The 17,314-nt window shown below is 45.3% G+C and overlaps 1 protein-coding gene across 3 annotated transcripts in view; it reads right to left on the bottom strand.

Annotated features, from left to right (window-relative positions):
• Chchd6 (coiled-coil-helix-coiled-coil-helix domain containing 6) overlaps window positions 1–17,314 on the bottom strand; it is a 242,474-nt gene that overhangs the window by 224,655 nt on the left and 505 nt on the right. The window lies entirely within an intron of this gene.

Genomic DNA, 17,314 nt, shown 5'->3' with positions numbered 1-17,314 from the left:
AAACATAGAGGGCTTGGGGGGGGGTGTTGAAAATATCACAAAAATGACAGTGGTCATGTCTGTACACATCTAGATGCAGCTCAGTAGGAAAGCACTTGCCTAGTATACATGAGGCCCTGGGTTCAATACTAACACCAGAAAAAAAAAAAGGAGTACTTTATAAGAATGAATTGCATAGCATGTGAATCATATTTCAAAGTTGCTATACAAAGCAAGCTAGAAAGATGGAACACCAAAGACAAAAATGAGCAGACCAGGTAAGACAGCACTCAAAAACAGCAAAAGGAGATGTCACCATGCCAAGGAAAGTCTGTGAGGGTTCCTGAAAGCAGGCAGCACATCATTCAGATGAAAGGGAAGCTACAGTGTGTTGGCAGGGGTGGGGATGGGGGTGCTGAATTCTAACAGGGCACAGGGCAGAGCACAAGGAATGCTATACATGCAGGACAGAGACATAGGCAGGAAGAGACCAGCAAGCCCACAGCCCTACATTCATTTTGGAAGGGCCAGGTTGTCAAGCTGTACCTGGAGGAAACTGGCACAGAAAGACGTTTCCTGTGTTCATGGAAGGGGGCGCCCAAAGCACAGTGGGGAGATGTGAGCAGCTTCAGTGAGAAAATAACCCAAGGAAACCCTTTACAAGCTGTATCAGTAGTCCACAAGGAACAGAATGGAGTGAGGAGCGGGTCCTTGATCATAAAGTGGCAAAGGCCACTCTAGCAACAGAGAATGAAGGCCTAGTGACTGCCTCGACTGTAGCACATGAATGAGAGCACAGTGTTCAAGAAGAAAAAGTTGTGATGCTAAGTTAATGGGAGAACTTGGCTGAGAATGACAGAAAAGAAGTCAAAAAGAGGAGAAAGTATTTTGAGGAGGCACATTAGTTTGACTGTAGGAGAATCAGAATTTCAAGTTTAGCCTGGGCAATTTAGTGAGAACATGTCTCAAAATTACACTTTTTTAAAAAGGACTGGGGATGCAGCTCAGTGGTAAAGTGCTTGCCCAGCATGCTCAAGGCCCTGGGTTCAATATCTAGGGTTTTTTTTTTTTATATACTCATATTATACAGGCTAAAGAGCTCTCAAGAGCTCATGGGTTTGCTCTTTTCTGAGCTGTAGCACTAAGTTGTATAATGACCAACACACTGGGAAATGAACGAGTGCCTCCAGAACTGAAGACAACTCTCACTGGGGTCAACTCCACACTGTGAGTCCACACAGCAACGGGGTGTGGTGTAAGGTGGCAGTCAGAGAAAAGTGGGGAACCCTGTGCAAGTACTCAGGGGGGCACACAGCTGAATGGACAGAGGGTTTGGACATCCTGACAGGGGCCAGAACCACCTCACAAGAGCGGACTCTCAGCAACTTGGTGAGCTAGTTAACTTCATGATGGCAGTTTGAGATAGGCCATGGAGTATTTCCACCACAGAATTAGGCAACACTCTACTACAAACCAGGAACCTTTCTTGAGGAGGGTAAGTGTCATAAATTTATCAGCACCCCATTGGGACACTGCCCCCCCAACTCCAGAGTGGGGCCTACAAGGAGACACCAGTTCTTTGGAACAAAGAGCCCACAGCACTGAGGACTGAAGCTTGAGTGGTCCTAGGATCAGTGTAGGTGTGGGTCAGGTACTGGTGACACATGAGATATGCTTGAAAGAGGCAGTGATGGCTGGCAATGCCAAATCTACACTGGAGAAGGGCCAACTGACAGGAAGAGCAAGCCTTAACATGTGCAGAGGAGGCCTGACCATGTGACAGGAAGAAGAGGCCCTGATAGGAGAAGACTTGACCACATGACAGGAAGAGCAGGCCCTGACAGGAGGAGACTCCACCACATGACAGGAAGAACAGGCCCTGAACATGCAGAACAAGCTCCAGTCATGGTAGCCCCTGTGGGAACCAGAGCAAACAGCTTAGCTGAGAACAAATAAACCAAGGCATTCTAACAACATTCCACTTTCCCTCGTCAAGTGCTTGCCTATTAATCACAGCAATGTTCTAGACACAGTTGATAACAGCAAAAAAGACCATGTCCTTGCCTTCATGGAGCTAATGGAAGATGAGCTACAATAAATAAGTAAACAAATTAGTTTCACATATTCTGTATCAACCAAAAACATCAACAATTTAAAACTCAACATTGTTTTATTGGCCTGATAAAATGCAAAAAAAATTAACATTCCACCTAGCATATGACATCCTATTTCAGAAATGCTAAAACATGTTTTTAAAAAAATCAGTGAAGATATGACAAGTGTTATGAAAGAATAAACATAAGCTAGACTCGGCACACTACTGCAATCCTAGTTGAGGCAGGAGGATTGCACCTTTGAGGCTAGCCTTGCCCTCCCCACCGCCCCAGCGCCAAAATGTAAAAGGCTAGGAATGTAGCTCGACTCATTCCTAGACTGGATGAGGCCCTAGGTTCATTCCCTAGTATCACAAAAAGAACAGAAGGAAGGGAGGAAGGAAGGACAAAGGGGAGGGAGGGAGGGAAGGAGACTATCAGAGTGATGAGAACATACAGGACACGGAGCACCAGAAGCCACCTATACAGAAGGCCACCTCAAGGAGGTGACATTTACAAGTACACGAAGACCCCCCAACTCACTCAAGGAGCCCAACAACATGCACACTTTAAAGTCTGGTTCCGGCAGAGGGGGGAGAACACGTGCAGAGTCTCTGAGAAGACTGAGTCTGGCATTTCCATGGGCATCACAGAAGGCCAATGTGGCTGCAAGGGAGGAGAAGGGTGGCGATGACTAGGCCAGAGGGGTGGCAACAGCAAGGCCAAGCAGGCCCGGGCAGAACAAAGGGAAGAGTTCAGAACAAAGAGCAAGAGGGAGCCACAGCCAGGGTCCACACAGGTGAGTCGTGGACTCTGATTCGCCAGTCCCAGCCCAGGTGGCATCGGCTGAACCACACTGCTTGGTGAGTGAGGGGTTAAGGAAAACATTGGCACAATTCTAGTTGGCAAGGAGAGATTTGTAATATTTTTTAATGTTGCTACAAAATACAGCGAGTAATATTTTTAATCAACAAATATACATACACAGTAGTCATGCGAGAATAAACACCATCTGGGCAGTGCTCCCTGCACCAACAGAACCAGAACGGAGGCCTCTGGAGCCAGACAGGCTGGAGGCTCAGTGCCATCAGCTCACTGGTCATTGTGCCCTCAGAGCCTGCCAGAGACGGTCCTCTGTGGTCAGCAGAGGGAGAGGAGCTCCTGCTACTCTGTCCCAGGCACCCGGACTCTCTGAGCTGTACTTTCCTTACCCATGAAACAGAGACCCAGCTGGGCACTAAGTGCTCTGCAGTCAGACCGGCCCGGGATTTGAATCTCAGCTAAGTAGCTTACTAGCTGTGTGACCTTGGGCAGGGGACTTCCTCTTTCTAATCAGTTTCTTCATCTGTGAGACGGAAACAATTGATGTGGGGCTGCTGTGAGGATTTAACAAAGCACCTACAAAATGCAGTTGGCACAAAGTAAACGGTCGACAGAAAACAGTAAGTGGAACTGTGAAGTGCCACACAAACACTAGTTATAATCCACACCATACACATATAGGGTGCATAAAAATCCATGACCTGGTCAATAACTGTAAGTAGTATTGGCACATACTGTAAAACGAGCACTGTGCTAGCTGTTCTCCGTCATTTGTGACCTTGACCAAGTTTCTGCCTTCTCCATAATCTATACAAAATTAAATTGGGCAGATTCTTTTTAAAGCACCTTCTAGGTAAGACATCCTACAGTTCAAACCTGGACCTGCTATCACCCTAGAATAACAGGGGGACCCCAACGAGAGGGGTCTCCACCACCATGGCATGCTTGGCTGGTACCTCACAAGTCTCCAGTGACAAGAGGCAACCATGAAGGGTCTCTCTCTCTCTTCTCTCCAGCCCCCAGCCCCCAGTTACAAGCTCCAAGGTTAGGTGGGGGAAGGCATGCAGAGGAGGGAGATAGCAAAGTCAAAGACAAGGATGGGCCAGGGCAGGCTGAAGCCTCGTCCACGTCACACGCACCAAGCCCTAAACACTTCACAGTCACCGATGCTGCTGGAGACCCAGATTCCTCACCCTTAGGAATACCGTGCCAGGACCACAACTGAAATACCGCCCTCACTCACATAGAGCTGTGAAGTTAAAAGTAAGATCCCAAAGGAAGGACTGAGGTTTTCCTCATTCAACCATACAGGTCTGCGGTAGGTCACATGGCCACCCCACAACTCAAAGGCTGGGGAGAAAGGGTGTGGCTTCAACAAACCCGGTCTCACCAACAAAGATAATCACAGAAATGAGAGGGTCCCAATCCCACTGAGCCAATATAAGGAAGATCAGTCAACATGACAATAAGCTGCAACATCCTACTTAGACACCAGCGAGCCCCCATGAGTCTCCCCCTGAGTCCTCACAGTGCCACATCCACTTTCCAGTTAAGGAAACCAAGGCATGAGAAGGTTAACCCCCACCCCACCCCAGGCTGTGATCCTATCTACTCCACGTCAAGAGTTTGTCAAGGGTGACAGGGCATTAACCCACATCATGACCAAGTGCACTGCACATGCTAGGCAGCAGTCGAGGGCTGGAGTCACCCCAGGCGGGACAACACCCACAGAAGCTAAATCAATGAAAAGAGAGACGTTGTCCACTAAGAGAAAGCCAGGGAACCCCAGCCAGGTCCCAAGGAGGCTTGGTCACAAAGGAAACCTTACGCTTGCCCCACTCACACAGCCTGGGTGAGACCCTGATATTCCCACTTTCCCCCCTCCCCTTTGCCTCTCTTCACAGCACCTACCACCACCTGGCACTAGATATATTTGGTTACTTATTCACTTGTCACTCACCAGAAAATAAACTCCACCCACCACAGCAAGGGTTCTATTCTACTCTGGCTGCAAAGGAATTTTCATTTTCCAGTTCCTAAAAAAAGTGCTTGGCACATACATGAGAGATGCTCAAATATATGTTAAATATTCATTGATGACCCAGGTCCATAACACTATACTCATGCAATAGAGCACTGTCAGTTTTCAGTTACTGAGACAAACTCTCTGATATAATCATGCTCATCTTGGCTCACAGTTCCAAAGGTTTCAGTCCATGGTGGTTTGGCCCTGCTGCTCTGGACATGTGGCACGTGGCATATGATGGCGGGAGTGCACAGTGGAGGCCTGTTCATCTCATGGTAGCACAGAGAGAACAGAGGAAGGGCTGCACCCCAGTATCCCCTTCAAGGATACATATCCAGGGACCTAGCATCCTTCCAATGGGCCTCGTCCCCTAAAGGTTCCATCACCTCCCAAGATCGCTGCAGGCTGGGACCAACCTTGAACTCAAAGGCCTTAGGGGATGACTGCAGCTAGTAAAGACTCAACAGCCACCAAATTCATAAAGAGTTTATGATAAAATCAAGCAGGTAAGAGCAGCACCAACCAAGTCTGGGCGTGGTGGCACACACCTGTAATCCCAGCACTCGGGAGGCTGAGGCGGGAGGACTGCTGTGAGTTCAAGACCAGCCTGGGCTACATAGTGAGTTCCAAGTCAGTCTCAACTACATAGTGAGGCCCCGTCTCAAAAAAAAATACACCTGACACCTGTAATCCCAGCACTCGGGAGGCTGAGGCGGGAGGACTGCTGTGAGTTCAAGACCAGCCTGGGCTACATAGTGAGTTCCAAGTCAGTCTCAACTACATAGTGAGGCCCCGTCTCAAAAAAAAAAAAATAAAAAAAATAAGAGCACTGACCAATTATGAGCCACAAAGCAGTCCTACAAAAGCAACTCAGCCAGAATGCCCAGGCACTTCATAATGGAAATCACAGTTCTAGCTCCAAGGGAGAAGTCCTGAATCAGGCTGAAAAGGATGGAGAAGTGGGAGCAAAGGTTGGGTTCTGGAGTTATGAATGGCAAGAACAAAGGCACAGCAGGAAGACAGCTTCCGAGGTCCTGAGGTTTAGTCTGACAGGAAGAAAATAAGACATAAAGGGTTACTGGGGTTCCCCCAGTCAAAGGCCTTGGAGGAGGCTAAGGAGGCTGGAATTCTGCGATCAATTGGGAGCCACTGTTAGTTTCCAGGCAGGCACCCAGTCAGAACCTTCTCTCTGCACACAAAGTCCCACAAAGCAGGAAGAAGAATTCTGAAGGTACCGGAGAAAGAACAGCCGACAAGATAGTGAGAAGCACGAGAGAGAGGGCTGATAAGCCTCTCTCTGCAGGACCAAAGGGGAGGGAATGAAGACAAAAGAATCTAAAGAACTCAAATTATTTAAGAGCCAGCATCTTTCAGAACGCATGGAGCAAGTGAAAAAGGCAATTTACAGAATAGCATATACAACATGATCTCATGTGTACAATAAAAAAAGAAAGAGTATGCTTGTATATATAGGCTTAGAAAAAGTCTGAAAGAATTCATGAAAAATTGCGAACATTTGGTATTTAAAAATAAGATGCATTTTGCAAAAAGAAAAAGTCATAAAGTAATACATGAGAGAAAAGCTGACAACGAGGCTCCAAGCGAAGCTTGCTGGAAAGAAGGAGGTGTCGCTGCTGAGCTGAGAGCCCTCTGTGAGTGTGTGGCGCTCGCAGCCAGTTCAAGCAGCTCTGTTCCACAGGCAATCGGGATGCACAGGAAGCTGCAAGAGTCTGCACCTGGAGGAAATCAGGGAATCCCTGGCCTGAAAGGGCTGTGGCCAACCAGAAAAAGCGTGTCATTTCTGCATGCTCCAGAAGGGGGCCACAAAGCTCACAGCTGTAGCAGAAGAATCAAAGCCTAGAGCGAAGGGTGCCTATTTAAAGCTAATGATAAAAACACTTGCCTTACCGTTCCTTGAGCGTGCTCCATATGCCAAGCTCTGAACTAAATGCATTCCCTGTGCATTACCATTTTACAGATGGAGAAAATAGAGTCCAAGAGGCTAAACAACTCCCACAACCACACAGATGCCCTAAGTGCTAGGGTGGAGACTTGAATCCAAACCCTGGCGAGTACAGTGACACCTGCGCCCGTGAAGGCAGTAACCATATTCACCGAGGGCCAACCCAGGAAAACAGACAACTGCCAAGGCTCTCCACACTCCCTCCACTGCCAGAGCTTTATGAGGCCAGGGGGAGGAGCAGGAGCATCTCTCTGCTCGTCATGGACAAAAAACTGGCACTTGTTGGCCTGGCACTGTCGCTCTCTGGACCCCCATGAGCAGCAGCATGTGGAGGCCGGTGTCTGCTTCAGAAGCAGGGAAACAGCTCACCCGTGGGTAGAGTGAAGTCTCACCTCACTCTAAGTAAGGGGACAGTGCAGTGCAGAGAGAAGTCAACTGCCCAAGCTGTGCGGCGTGTTGGCAGCTGAGCCAGGCCCACGCAGCCACACTCAGTCCACTCCATATCTCATTTTCTCAGGGCCCACTGGGTGCCGGGCACTGTGCCAAGCACTAGGCAACCAGGAGATAAAATCCATTCCCTGCTCTCTCCCAGCCTGGTCCTGCAGCTCCTGCAGAAGGGCGGGTAGGCAGGGTTGGCTGGGCACCAGCACACCGCCAATGTGGCCAATTTCCAGAAGAGTTTGCCAGGGGCTCAGTGTGCCAGGCTCCCAGTGCCCAGGTACCCCAGTCCCCAGGGAGGGACTGCCCCATCTGGAAATTCTAAAAAGACTCCTCTCCTCGCCTAAGGCTGTTGCCTTGGAGATTTTGTTCCCTAGTCCTTCAATGTTGTGTGAGCTGAAATTAGAGCCACCGGCTGCTCACCATGGATCTGAATCCCACAACGTGAGGATGAGAGGCTTCAGGGACCTCCTACACCATGCACGCCATACACAGTGCACAAAGGGATCAGGTGGGTGACAAATGAATGGAAAAGAAAAAAAAACAGTGCAAGGACACCTCGGTGGTCACAGTGCTGAGAGCACAGGTGCCACCAAAAGAGGGCAGCCACCTCGAAACTCCAGCAAAGTATTGCCATATGGGAAGGGACCAGACGGTCAATGTTTCTTCCAAAAAAAGCTAAAAATCATATTTATGTAAAGCTCCTCAATTTTTAAACGGGTAGCAATTAATTCAAATCTATTAATACCATAAAGTTTCTGGACTCATGGTTCGGGGCAAGAAAAACAGCCAATGGTTTGAAATCCTACCCACAGATAGACCCCTGACTGACTTGTGCCAGACTCTGGGCCAGGCTTGGGGATGGGGGGGCAGGGAGATGAGTAGCATGTGGCTCCTGATCACAGAGCAGAATGGAAGTGAGCACACAAATCATCCTGGAAGCCAGATGTGGTGGTGCATACATCTCAGCCCCCAGGAAGCTGCGGCAGGAGGATCATGAGTTTGAGGCCAGCCTGAGCTATATAACAAGTTCTAGGCCAGCCTGGACTAAATAGTGAGAGCCTTTCTGAACAAAAACAGGGAGGAGGGGAGGAAGGGAAAGTGGGAGGGTGGAGGAGGAGAGGGGGTGGGGCACCATTTTGGCCCAGGACAGTGAGCAGAGTCTGCAGGTGACCCCTAGAAAGGACCCCTTAAAAGGCCACACCTGGACAGTGTGGTCCTAGGGAGGAGGAGGGATTCCACCAGACAACAGAGAGAGAAGTACACAGACATACAAGAAGGAGACAGCTGAGAGGAAGCACGACGGGTGTTCCCTACTGGGACAGCCAGGGTGGGCAGAGCATGATGTCAACATACAATCCAGGAACCTAAGAGGCCAGGGAAGCCTTGGATGTGACACCATCCACTGTGCCTCTGAGCACTGACACAAGAGGCTGAGGGTGGGGCGGCTTCTCCCTAGCACAGATAGGGCAAGGCGGAAGCAAGGGTGCTTTCCCCTATGCACCTCGTTTGGAACTGTTTGAACTTTATGACCATTTGCCTGAAAACTATTCAAAGGTAAAATGTGGCTTTAAAAAATTACACCGGGAACAGCAGGTGTGGATTTGTGGAAAGAAGCTATCAACCAGGAGAAAGAACAGTCTTTCTGATGGTTAAGCAGAAGACCACGGGGCCTTGTTATGGCCTGCGTTTAGAGATCCCCCGCAAAAGCCTAATGCTTTCCCAGAGGTAGCTGAACCTAGAGTACGTGATTGCTCCATGGTGGGGCTAGGCTTGAAGGCACTGGGATAAAGGGCGTGAGTGCTACCCACCCTGAACAGACTGAATAAAATAAAATGGGCAGGAAGATGCTCCCCTGTTGCTTCTGCTGCTTCCACCGCCATGGACCACTACTAACTCTATGCACTGTAAGCCGAATAAACCTTGTCCCCTTTAACTTTGGGTGTTGGGTATTCTGTCTCAGCAACAGAAGAAAGGCACTAAGACAGACCTCAAATGAAATAAAAGCTAAGGATAAAGAGGAAAGAATGAAATCAGAAGGCTACAGCTCAAGACCTGTCATTAAAGGTAGAGAAAGAGAGACAGGTGGGATTACTGCACATTCACAGCATAAGAAATGGCACTTCTAAGTGAGCAAGTGGGGGACGCAGCCAGGTTCCACTGGACACAGTAAATCCCATGCAGGCGCCCACAAGACAAGGGATATGCAAGGGGAAACGGCCAAGGGCATTTAGGACAGCGCTGGGTTGAACATCTAGAACCCAACAGTCATCAGCTCATCAAAGAGGATGAAAGAGAATGGCCCATCAGAGCACAGAAGGGACTGAGAGCTGAGTTAGAATGAAGCTTCTACCAGACCCAGAGAAAGAACAGAGTCGGCAGCAGCTTTGATCCTGGCCATCAGTGCTGCAGCAGAAGAGCATGGAGAGGACCACACACACACACACACACACACACACACAGGCAGGAAAGGCAGCACTTGCCGCCTGGAAGGAGCAGGGAGGGATGTCTTCTGGACCAGACTTTCACTTCCCAAAGGAAGGAACCAGCCCAAATGAGCTAAGATTCAGAACAAACAACTGGCCTCACATTTATGTTACTGTATAGGTTTATATTCTTTCTACCTAGCAAAATCTTAAACATTATACTATGATACAATTAAAGGGTGCTCCAATGGCATGTCATAGTATAGGAGGATTACATCCTAAAGTCAGAAGGCAAAGTGGAAACCAGTGCTTTTCACATTGTTTAAATGTTATCTCCAGTCACACTGAAGCTCAAATAAACCTAAGAGTTGCTCAGACTGCCCGCAATGTACAGTGGACTAAACAGGTGTGAATACTGTCCTCTGCTATTGTCATCACACTCAGTGAGTTGGGAAGTCCCCAAGGCAGAGAAGTGGAGGGCACCACGGCAGAATCTACACCCTGGAGAGCCTCTGACCATCTTGTCTCAGCAGCTGAGGAGGAAGGCAGGGAGATCTAAAGTGCTCTGCTTCCAGAGAGATCTTAGTCTATTTTATTTTCTGTATCTCAACATGTGTCAGAAGATGTTATATGTCTGGGAGCATTGAACAGAACAACCTATGAGAAAGTACCTAGCCCAGGAACTGACATATTTCAAGTCTACATTTGCCGGACTTGGAATTCAGAATCAAATAGCATTCACTGGAAGGTGGAGGACAAGTTGGCCACCTGGCTTTCCAATCTGGCACTTCCTGCTGTGGCCCCATCACACTGCATCACCCAGGCAGCAAGTAAGTAGAGCCTTAAAGCTGAGGAAATGCTAAGTGGGTGCATGGTGATGCCACATCATGGCCCCACCTTGAACAGAGGAGGAAGACTTCATCAAGCCCAGGTCTCTGAGATCTCTAGTTTACCACACGGACTTTAAACAAGTCAGCTAAGAGGAAGAATGCAACCAAAGAGCAGACTTTAGAGACTTGACAGGACCCTAGCACAGAGGTTAATATCTACTGGTAACATAAGAAAGGTAAAGAACTAACACAAGAAGAAACAAGATAAAACAGCATGAACAGAGCATCATACTCATAGAGCATCATACATCAAGAGACAAGCTCAAAAACAGCACTGGACAATAGCATGGTGGGAAGAGAAGTTTACTACATGCAGAAAACAAGTCTGTCTTAAATCCTGGAAAGGTACAAGTCTTGCACAGCTGCCACACTACTGCCAGCTCAGCTAGAAGGAGGACTGTCAATTCATTAATCCAAGCATGGAATCTAAAATGTAAATACTAATAAGACAGACACTAATAAAAAAGCCAGTCCTGGCCCTCTTAGAGCCTATAAAAGAAAAAAAGGATAAAAGGACTGAAAGTAAGTGGGTAACGGACAAATTTTTTAAAGAAAAAATCACAAATCTAATTTTTTTTAAAGTTTATATAAAACCTACAGCTAATACAGGCAGAGCTAAAAGACCAGCTGCTTCTCCCAAAGTTCATGCAAGGTCATCACTTTCACTACTTCTATTTAACTGTGTACTACTGATTCTAGCCAATGCAATAAGACAAGAAAAATAAAGGAAGTAGAACACTGCCTTTATTTATGGACAATATAAGGTTAGTTATAAGATATCCTCGGGAATCAACAACAACCGCAAAAATATTACAACTAATAAATGAGTTTAATAAAGTTACAAGATAGATAAATATATAAAAATGAACTATTTCTATAATTAGCCATGATAAATCTAAAACTGAAATAAAGAAAATAATTTCATTCACAATAATATCAAAAAGGCTAACACTTCGGAATAAACTTTTAGAAAGAAGTACACAAGACTCATACACTGAAAATATAAAATTCTGCTGTGAAAAATTAAGAGAGCTACTTCATATTCATAGACTGGAAGACCCCATAATATTAAAATGGCAGTTCTTCCCCAAAATAAGCAATAGATCCAATACAAATCTTATCAAAATCCCAACAGGCTTTTTTGCAGAAGTTCACAAAATGATCCTAAAATGTATATAAAAATGCAAAGGATTCAGAACAGTGAAAACAATCTTGAAAAGGAACAAAACTGGAGGCTTTACACTTCCTAATTTTGAAACTACAAAGCTACAATAATCCTAACAGTGTGGAACTGGCATGAGGACAGACATAGAGATCAATGGAACAGAATTGCAAGCCCAGAAATAAACCCTTGTATTTACACTCCATGGATTTTCACAAAGGTTCCAAAGTAACTCAACGGGAAAAATTAGTCTTTTCAACAAACAGAGTTTGGAAAATAAGATATCTCATGCAAAAAGAAGTATTTAGGCAGGGTTCAGCAAACTCTGATGCCTGAGCCAAGTGCGACCTACTGCTTGATTTTGTAAATAAGCTTTTATTCATTAACATATTGTCTATGCTGCTTTCACCAATAATGCCAAAACTGACAATTTGTAACAGAGACCTTCTGATCTGCAAATCCGAAAGTATTTACTATCTGACCTTTCAGAAGAAATTTTTGTCAGGCCCTGATTTAGAGCCTTGCCTGACAATATACACAAAAATTAACTCTATCAAACTCCTGGAAGGATAGGATAAAATCTCTATGACTTGAAATTAGCCAAAGATTTCTTATTCTGTATACATCACCAAAAATACAATCAATAAGAAAAGATAATCTTCATAATTAAAAACATTTGCACTTCAAAAGACATTACTATGAAAATGAAAATACAATTAGAAGACAGTTATTTGCAAATGCTTGTGTCTGGCCCAAAGAAGTCTTATAATTCAATGATAATAGGCAACCCAAGTGAAAATCAGCACATTGTTACATGGATAACAAATAAACACAGGAAAAGATATTCATCATTGTTAGTTTCAAGAAAATGCAAATTCAAAACACAGTAAGATACCTTTTCACAGCCACTAGAATTGCTATAATTTAAAAGACCAACAGTAACAAGTGCTGGTAAGGATATGAGCTCAAACTGTCATATGTCATTTGTAAAAACAGAATGGTACAACCACTGTAGAAAACAATTTGAGGGTTTCTTAAAAAGTTAAATGTAACAACTTACCAAGTTCATAAGCAGAATGATCTAGTAAACCTACTCTTAGGTATCTATCCATGAGCTATGAGACACACTTCAAAAGAAACCTTGCAAACAAATGTCCACAGCAGCATTCCTCATAATAGCTAGGAATTGGAAATAATTCAAACGTCCCTCAACCAATGACAAAATGCAGTACACCATCCATTCATCAGATGTTATTCAGCAATAAAAAGAAACTACTGACACATACAACAACATCAACAAACAAACACTTTTACATTGGTCTAGGGGTGTTACTCAATGGGAGAGTGAACAGCTAGAATGCAAGACCATGGATTTGATAACCCCCACACACACAGAGACAGCTGAGAGAAGCCAGACATAAGTGATACATGGATCAATTTATATGAATTATCCATAAAAAGGCAAATTTATAGAGGCAACAAGATAAGTTGCCTGGGACTAGGGGTGAGGATGGGGAGTAAGTGCAACTAGGCATAAGGTATCTCTTCAGGTCCTGTGTTCTAAAATGGGATTTGGATGATATTTGCCCAATTCTGTAAATTTATTTAAAAATATTGAAATGAGTACATTTTATGTTGTATAAAATCTATCTTAATAAAGCTGCTTTGTGAAAAAGAAAGGAAAAATCATCACCTAGTGAAATCTTTGCAAGTTCTGTTCCTGATTAAAGAACAATGTAATGTGGCATCCAGAATAACATGTTCACAGCTCTTCCTGGTACCCAGGGCCCACCAGTCTCATCTCAGCACTGGGCCAGCCTTCTCAGATACCATCCTTTCTCAAATTCCATCCTATGGCTGCCCAACACACAGGTGAGAGTCAGCAGGACTGATGCTCCAGGTCTTCCACTAACTCATCGGCGACCTTGAGTTACTTAACACCATTGAATCAGTCTCCTCACTTCTGAAAGAGGACTACCTCCCCTCTACAATGGGGATAATGACATCTCACAAGGTCAGCATGTGGAATACCTAAAGTAATACTCTTAACAGCCAGGACACAGTACCTGGCAGTGAATATGCACACTTTCCAAGACTGGTTCCGGTCCTGCCATCAATGTCACATCCTCTCTGACCATCCCATCTCAAGTGGGGAAGTCCCATCACCTTTGCACCCTTTTTATTTCCTTCTTAGCCCTTGCAGCCTTTATTGTCTTTGTCTGTTTTTTCTTTCTTTGGTCCATTCCACCTACCAAGCTGAGGTCTCCATGATGGCAGAGACTTTAGCTTTGTTCCTTTCTATCTATGGAAGGCCAGTCCCAGCGCTTTAACATGCCAGCAGCAAACGTGCTGAGGTGATGCATAACTGGTAGCTCAGTACAGTTGCTGGCATGTAGCCTGTGTGGCACTAAGGTGGCTTGGGGCTGTCTCTTGTGTATCTGACTGTAATCCTCTTGGTATTTCCCTCCACAGTGGTCCAGAACCAGCCTCCCAGGAACAATGACTAAAGTAGAGCTGATCTATCCCAGAGAGTGTAATGAACTTGGAAACTTGGCTGAGGAGCTTAAGTTCCTTAACTAAGTGGAGAAGTGGGAAGAAAAATGGTAAGAGAGGGGATGAAGCTGACAAACTCTATGGAGTGTGGAGGTATACAAGAAACCAACTTGAGTGGAATTACCAAGGTGACTGAACAGGGTGAAGAAGAAGCAAAGTAGACACTCACAGGACATCAATGCCACATATGCACCTTCGCTCATTGGAAGATGAAGTTAAATTTACTGATAGAAACAATCTTCATGTATTTCACACATGCTTGCTCTGAAAATGAGTTGCATATAATTGCAGCATTTGCATTAATTAAATTTATTTTATATCCATGAAATTAGGGCTTGAACTTGCTATGGAAATTTGTGCAAATAACTATGCAAATGAGCAAAGCTCTAGTACCTAATTTTAAGGGGACTAGAGCACTTTCTAGAACCAGGCCCCAGGGATTAAACACGAGTGGTCTCTAAGAATATTTAATTTTCTCTGAAGGAGATGAGGCAGATATTCTTTGGCATCTACCTCCTTTTAAGTTAACTTCTAATCTGTTCACTTTAGTAACTGTTTTATTGATACAATGATCTTTTTTACTGATTTTTTACTTGCTTGCCTAAAGACAAGGTAACACTTCAACCCTCAAATAACTCGGCTAAAAAAAAAAAAAAAAATGGCCACACAGCAAAATACTTCATTATCATCGCATCCCTTCTTCCATCTTCCCCTTTCAAGCCAGGCACACAAGCAGAAGGAAGGCCATGGCTTTCATAACAAGAGGCCATGCACCTCACTGTGTGCCTCTCTGGACAAGCCATTCATTCCTCCTGATTAGTGTGCCCAACTGGAAAAGGAAGCAGTCAAAAAATCTGCAAGATTCTTTCTAGTTTTAATAGTCTGATAAAACTAAGGAGGATACCAGAATTCCTGGCAGATCAGGTGGAGGTAACACCATAGGTTTTCAGGCCGCCCTTACATATACCATTGTGTACTGGGGAAGCCTAGAGCAATGAGAAGGGCTGCTTTTTGCATTTAAATGATATAAATTAAAGGGCCAGAAGTTACTCAAATAACACCTTAGATAAAGTCCATAACAGGTCTAAACCTGGTTGTCCATTTTTATAGAGTTTATTCTTTACATTATTAAGAGAACTAGAAATAAACTGAAAACTCAAAAAAAGATGTTGCTGTTCCATCAGCTAAGAAGCAATCCTCGAAAGGCACTCCCTTAAACTTCTGAAGACCTGGGCCAACATTCCCCAAAACAGGAGACAAAGTCAGAAGGGTGGGGAAGCACCTGGAACCAAGGATTTCTTTCTAAATTCTACCTCGAGCCTTTGAGCCTGTCGACACGAGCCATCTCCTCCCCACTTCATCCTCGCCACCTGCCAGGTCAGTAAGCCTACATACCTCTTGCTGAGCACCCAATGCACATCCCGGTAGGCTACCAGTGTCCCCACAAGCACTCTTTGTGTTTTCTAAACACCTTCGTATACATCTTCATCTTATCATAGACAGCACTCAGGATTATCTCTCTCACACACACACACACACATACACACACACACACCCCCCAACTCCTTAGCAGTTGAGGTTCAAAGAAAAAAATGATTCACCCAAGGTCACACAACTGATGAACCTTAGCAGTCAGACTCCCTGAAGAGTTTCTGAACCACCTCCCTAAATAACTCATCTCCATCCCAATCTGTGCATCTCATTCAAACTTGTTAAATTTCACTGGGTTCATTCATCTAATCACCCAACAATTGGTGACAAAGTGCCCACTATGCCACAAGTGTGGAAAGGCAGTATGGCTCAACAAATAAAACCTCAACTAACAGCCTTGGAGTTGACCTACTTCAGTCCCAATTCTCCACTTGTTACCTGTGTGACCTTGGATGTTATTTCACACAAGCACCTGTTCTCTTAATCTACAAAATGGGCTAACAGAATTCTACTTCTCATAGGTCTGTTGAAAGTTAAATGAAATACCTGTTAAGGGCTTAATACAACACAAGGCTGCCACCACACACTGAAATATGAGCTGCTTTAATTATTCTTTTAGGTGGTGAGGACAATAATGAATCACACAAGAATCTCAGCCTCAAGGAGTTTACACTCTAATGGAAGACACAACAAAGTAACTACAATAATCAATACAAGTTTCAGAACTGTGACAAGGGCCATGAAAATAACAACCATATGACAGCAGGGAAGGGAAACTACTGTCCAGTGTTCAGAGGATTCTCAAGTGACAAATTAGTTAGCCATTACAAGAATGACAACGGAAAACGAGGTATAAAGAAAGCAGGGGCCAGCGTGGGGCAGGCTGCAGCAAACACAAAGACCTGTGCTTGGAGCAAACTAGTATTTCCTTAGAAAAATTGGGCGTGGGAGGCGGGGGAGTTCCAGGATGTGGCCAGAAAGATCAGCAGGCACTAGGAAAGCCTTGTAAAACCGAAGTAGGGCACTTCCTCATTTTTTAATGTACTAGGAATCCATTGGAGAGTTTTAAGGGAAAGGGTAGACTATCTGATCTACATTTCTTAAAGTGCCACTTCGGCTGCGCTGTCGAGAACAGACTGTAGGCAGGTGTGGAAGCGGATAGTGCCTGGTTAATAGCCTGCTGTAGTCGACCAAGAGTAGAAGCATCTCGTGTACACATAACACGCACGTTCTTGGGTAGCGGGATAGGACGGGATGAAGAACCAATTCAGAAAATGTAAAAAGCCAACCGGAGCAGGCAATGGCCCCAGGTTCCCTCTTGTCATAGAGGCCTCCCCACCTGTCACGTTCTCTACTACCCTGAAACCAGTGTAGTGAAACTTGCACACTGCAACCTTCGGTTCAAGTCCCGGCGTAGCCTCTTGCTGGACATGAGACCTGGGCATTTTCCAAAACCCACTACCCCTCAAGCGATGAGAGGGCTCCACTAGCATGGAGCGGCGGCGTATAAACCCGGCCGCCCTCACCGCCC

This window comes from Fukomys damarensis, unplaced genomic scaffold (genome assembly GCF_012274545.1).
Source record: "Fukomys damarensis isolate Sample0158 unplaced genomic scaffold, DMR_v1.0_HiC HiC_scaffold_37, whole genome shotgun sequence".
Classification (NCBI taxonomy): Eukaryota; Metazoa; Chordata; class Mammalia; order Rodentia; family Bathyergidae; genus Fukomys; species Fukomys damarensis.
This window is presented reverse-complemented; position numbering and strand designations above follow the sequence as displayed.